The 5,636-nt window shown below is 38.0% G+C and overlaps 1 pseudogene across 1 annotated transcript; it reads right to left on the minus strand.

Annotated features, from left to right (window-relative positions):
• Positions 1–3,685: 3,685 nt before the first annotated feature.
• On the minus strand, positions 3,686–4,360 carry LOC307065057 (spliceosome-associated protein CWC15 homolog; annotated as a pseudogene). Its single transcript has one exon. The product of its transcript is annotated as a spliceosome-associated protein CWC15 homolog (transcript).
• Between the last annotated feature and the right edge of the window lie 1,276 nt (positions 4,361–5,636).

The following is a 5,636-nucleotide window of genomic DNA, read 5'->3' on the forward strand; positions in this document are numbered from 1 at the left end:
GAATGGAAGAATCAACATTGTGAAAATGACTATACTACCCAAAGCAATCTACAGATTCAGTGCAATCCCTATCAAACTACCAATGGCATTCTTCACAGAACTAGAACAAAAAATTTCACAATTTGTATGGAAACAGAAAAGATCCTGAATAACCAAATCAATCTTGAGAATGAAACATGGACTGGAGGAATCAGGCTCCCTGACTTCAGACTATACTACAAAGCCACAGTAATCAAGACAGTATGGTACTGGCACAAAAACAGAAATATAGATCAGCAGATCAGGATAGAAAGCCCAGAGATAAACCCACACACATATCATCACCTTATCTTTGATAAAGGAGTCAAGAATATACAATGGAGAAAAGACAGCCTCTTCAGTAAGTGGTGCTAGGAAAACTGCACAGCTACATGTAAAAGAAGCAAATTAGAACACTCCTTAATACCATACACCAAAATAAACTCAAAATGGATTAAAGACCTAAGTGTAAGGCCAAACACTATCAAACTCTTAGAGAAAAACATAGGCAGAACACTCTATGACCTAAATTGCAGCAATATCCTTTTTGACCCACCTCCTAGAGAAATGGAAATAAAAACAAAAATAAACAAATGGGACCTAATGAAACTTAACAGCTTTTGCGCAGCAAATGAAACCATAAACAAGATGAAAAGACAGCCCTCAGAATGGGAGAAAATATTTGCAAATGAAGCAACTGACAAAGGATCAATCTCCAAAATTTACAAGCAACTCATGCAGCTCAATATTAAAAAAACAAACAACCCAATCCAAAAATAGGCAGAAGACCTAAATAGACATTTCTCCAAAGAAGATATACAGACTGCCAACAAACACATGAAAGGATGCTCAATATCACTAATCATTAGAGAAATGCAAATCTGAACTACATGAGTTATCACTCACAGCAGTCAGAATGGCCATCATCAAAAATCTACAAACAATAAATGCTGGAGAGGGTGTGGAGAAAAGGGAACCCTCTTGCACTGTTGGTGGGAATGTAAATTCATACAGCCACTATGGAGAAAAGTATGGAGGTTCCTTATAAAACTAAAAATAGAACTACCATACAACCCAGCAATCCCACTACTAGGCATATACCCTTCGAAAACCATAATTCAAAAAAGAGTCAAGTACCACAATGTTTATTGCATCTCTATTTACAGTAGACAGGACATGGAAGCAGCCTAAGTGTCCATCGACAGATGAATGGATAAAGAAGATGTGGCATATATATACAATGGAATATTGCTCAGCCACACAAAGAAATGAAATTGAGTTATTTGTAGTGAGGTAGATGGATCTAGAGTCTGTCATACAGAGTGTAGTAAGTCAGAAAGAGAAAAACAAATACCATATGCTAACACATATATATGGAATCTAAAAAAAAAAAAGTTCTGAAGAACGTAGGGAAAGGACAGGAATAAAGACGCAGACATAGAGAATGGACTTGAGGACATGGGGAGGGGGAAGGGTAAGCTGGGACGAAGTGAGACAGTGGCACTGACATATGTACACTACCAAATGTAAAATAGATAGCTAGTGGGAAGCAGCTGCGTAGCTCAGGGAGATCAGCTTAGTGCTTTGTGACCACCTAGAGGGGTGGGATAGGGAGTGTGTGACAGACACCCAAGGGAGAGGGGATATGGGGATATATGTATACTTATAGCTGATTCACTTTGTTATAAAGCACAAAGTAAGATACCATTTTAAAGCAATTATACTCCAATAAAGATGTTAAAAAAATAAAAAAGAGCACAGGAGCCTATTATGGAGTAATGCATTAAAGCAAAGGCACAATTTTTGAAAGTCTGAGACACTTTCATAGCAAGACAATGGTGAGGAGAGAATGTACGTTTTCAGAGTCAGTTCCTTGTTTCGAAAGATGTTAAATAAATAAATAAGATTTTTAAAAAATTATATAATCTATCCCTAGGTGTAATACGTGGTAGGTACTCTGTTGTGTTTGTCGTGCTTAAACTATGGAGTTGAGACCACATTGCTTCTGGGGTTGGGACTGGGGTCTCCCCTGAAAACAAAGGGCTTACCAGTATCAGTTTTTTGTAAAGGAGGTGATTTATCAGGAAAAATTCTCACAGTTCTTTGGGGTAAGACATCTAAGAGTGTTTCTGCTTGGAACAGATGTGGGACCACCTGCAAGAAAGAGTTAACATAGGAGCATATCAGGTTTTGTTGCTTAGAGGGGGCAACAATTCTCAGCAGAGAGAACTTGTGAATTGGTGGAGTTATCACCAAGTTTCTTTGGGCTGTTCAAGGAACAAGCTGGCCTGTTTCATCTAGCTCCACTGGTGAATAGCATCTTTTCCACATTGTTAGGTTGGTGGAAACTGTGAGTCCCCCTTTGGTGAGTGCATTTAAATGGCTGCAGCAGCCTCTGATGTCTGCATGGTGATGGTAGTGATGTAAATGGAAGAGCTCCAAAGGAATGCAAATCCTGAGGGGAAAAAGAATAAGGCTGCAAGGTCCTCTCATCCCTTCCCACTTGGAAAGTCTCCTGCCAGTGCTAGCTTTGGAAGATTGAGGTTTTATTAAATTGAGGAAGTTGTGGGTAGATGCTCATCAATACCACTTCTTCTCCTTGGGCACTTTGGAAGATTACATTTCCCAGCAGTTAGTTTGAGGCTGGTGTGACCCATGAGATGTGGGCAGAAGTGATACATGCCACTGTTAGACCTGGATCCTGAAATCTCCTGTGAGGTTCTTAGCTTACACTCTCTGTTCCTTATCCAACTGCATGTTAGAGCCATTCTATGGAGGCAGCCCAGTTCCCTGAGTATTGCATAGTGGCAAAGTGCCCAGGAAATTCATTTACCCTATGCTGGACTGAGACATGAATAAGAATTAAATTTCTGCTGTATTGAGTCCCTGAGATTTGAAGGTTAATTTGCTACAACATCATTGCCCAGTTTTTGTACAAAAAGGTTGAAAGAGCACTAATCAGTGAACTGTTGCTGATTATCTGCAGAAAGGGGTACAGTGGTATATGACACGGCTCTGCTTTCTGCCTGTTAATGATCTAGATGAGGACACTGGTAGTTTGCTGATCAAATTGGAAACTGATGGGAGACTGGAAGGGATAACTGTGTACCTGATGGTATCATAGAAATTTAAAAATAAGTAAAAAAATTAGAATAATGGGCCAAAATAAACCTCTGTAGGGCTAAATGGAAACACCTAGACATTTGCTCATGGCCATTTATATATCTTCTTTGGAGAAATGTCTATTCAGATCCTTTCTCATTTTTAAATTGGGTTGTTTGTCTTTTTATTGTTCACCAGTATTGGTTCTTTTTAGAGTCTGGATACTAGACTCTGAACAGACACATGATTTGCAAATATTCTATCCCATTTTTTGATTTCTCTTTGTAATTTGTTTTTTTTTTTAGATTATTAGAAACAAATTACAAGCATATTCCTTTTCTCATATTAAAAAGAAAGTATATGACTGGAAATATTCAGAGATGAAAACTGGGTTAAACCAATTCCCAAGTCCTTATCAAATAAGATATCAATAAAGGAAAAGATATTTTGGAACTTAAAATTAGGGAAACCTATACACAATTTAGAAGGGGGGAAAGAGAAAAAAAACTAACCACAATAAAGTCAGAGTGTTTACATTTTACAGTCTTTAAGCACAAAAACTGTACTATTTAATATATTTCTCCATGAACTTTTTGTGAAATTCAGATTGCAGCATATCATTCACAAATCTTTTTCTTCTGATCATCCACACCTTTTGCACAGTCTTTGAAAACAAAGTCATCATCCCACCTTCTTTTAACTTCGAAGTTGGCCTGAGGCTGGGATGGACCTCCTTAATCTCAGTGAGATTAAGGAGAGGATTTCCATTCAGAATGTTTTTCATAGGAATCCTTTTTTCTTCACCTTTTTGTTCTTGTTCTTTCCTGGCCTGCTCTTCAGCTCTTTCTTTGTTAATCTTTTCCAGTTCTGCAAGAGCTACAGTATCATCATCATCACTCTCTTTATCAAAGTTTTCATCTTCATCTTATCCGTTAGAGGATCAGCTGCATCAAGGTTGGCAGTGGGAATCTGGTCTAATCAAGGCTTCTTTGACACTGAAGAGGAGGTTGTATGTTCTCGGTTGGAATCTCTCTTATTTTTTTCTCTCTCTTTCAACTCTCTCCTGAAATCATGGTTCCTAACCTCTTCAGGGACATCCTGAGTGGTTTGTCTATATTTTATCTGTATGAGAGGGTAGGTCTCTACTTGAATATTGCTTTGAGAGTTGGCTCAAATCACCTTCTCCTTTTCCTCTCCTACCTATTGCAGGTTCAAAAGTTGGCCTAGCTACTGCTGTCATCTTTTATGGGTGGCTGAGGTCCAATGCACCAGTCTCTGGAGGTTATACAGACACCATTATGACTCTGTAATTTCTTTTTTTTTTTTTTTTTTTTTTTTTTTTTTGCGGTATGTGGGCCTCTCATTGTTGTGGCCTCTCCCGTTGCGAAGCACAGGCTCCGGACGCGCAGGCTCAGCAGCCATGGCTCACAGGCCCAGCCGCTCCGCGGCATGTGGGATCTTCCCAGACCGGGGCACGAACCCGTGTCCCCTGCATCGGCAGGCGGACTCTCAACCACTGCGCCACCAGGGAAGCCCTGTAATTTCTTGATAGTATCTTTTGATGCACAAAATTTTTAATTTTGATAAAATTCAATGTATTTTCTTGTTGGTTGCTTGGGCTATAGGTGTCATATCTAGGAGGTTATTGCCTAGTCCAAGACCATGAAGATTTAACCTAAGTTTATTTCTTACATTTAGGTCTTTGATCTATTGGGGGTAAATTTATTTTGAGCAAAAATATGGTGCAAGGTAGAGGTCCAACTCCATTCTTTGCATGTGTATATTCAGTTGTCCCAGCACCATTTCTTGAAGACTGTTTTTCTCCCCCCTTGAATGGTCATGGCACCCTTGTCAAAAATCAATTGAACATAAATGTGTGGATATATTTCTAGACTTTCAATTCTATTCCATTGATTTATACATCTATCTTTATACCACTACTATACTGTTTTGACTTTGTAGTAAGTGTTGAAATTTGGAAGTGTGAGTCCTCCAACTTTTTCAAGATTTTGGCTATTCTGATTTCCTTGAATTTCTATATGAATGTTAGGATCAGCTTGTCAATTTCTGCAAAAAAAGAAAGCCATCTGGATTTGTGATAAGGATGGCATGAATCTGTACATCACTTTGGGGAGTATTGCCACCGGAACAATATTGAATCTTCCAATCTGTTCACACGGGGTGTCTTTCTGTTTAATTAGGTCTCCTTTAGTTTCTTTCAATGATGTTTTATAGTTTTCAGTGTATAAGCCTTGTACTTGTTTTGCTAAATTTAAACCTTAGTATTTCATTCTTTTTGATACTATTGTAAGTGGAATTATTTTCTCAATTTCGTTTTTAGATTGTTCATTGCTAGTGTATAGAAATACAACTAACTTTTGTTTATTTTTTATCCTACTACTGTGCTGAAATGGTTTATTAGCTCTAAAATATTTTTTTTGTGTTTGTGTGAATTCTTTAGAATTTTCTATATACAAGATTATGAGTTTGGAAGTGTTCTCTCTTCTTCAAGTTTT

The sequence above is a fragment of the Hyperoodon ampullatus genome, assembly GCF_949752795.1.
Source record: "Hyperoodon ampullatus genome assembly, chromosome: 16".
NCBI classification, from domain to species: Eukaryota; Metazoa; Chordata; class Mammalia; order Artiodactyla; family Ziphiidae; genus Hyperoodon; species Hyperoodon ampullatus.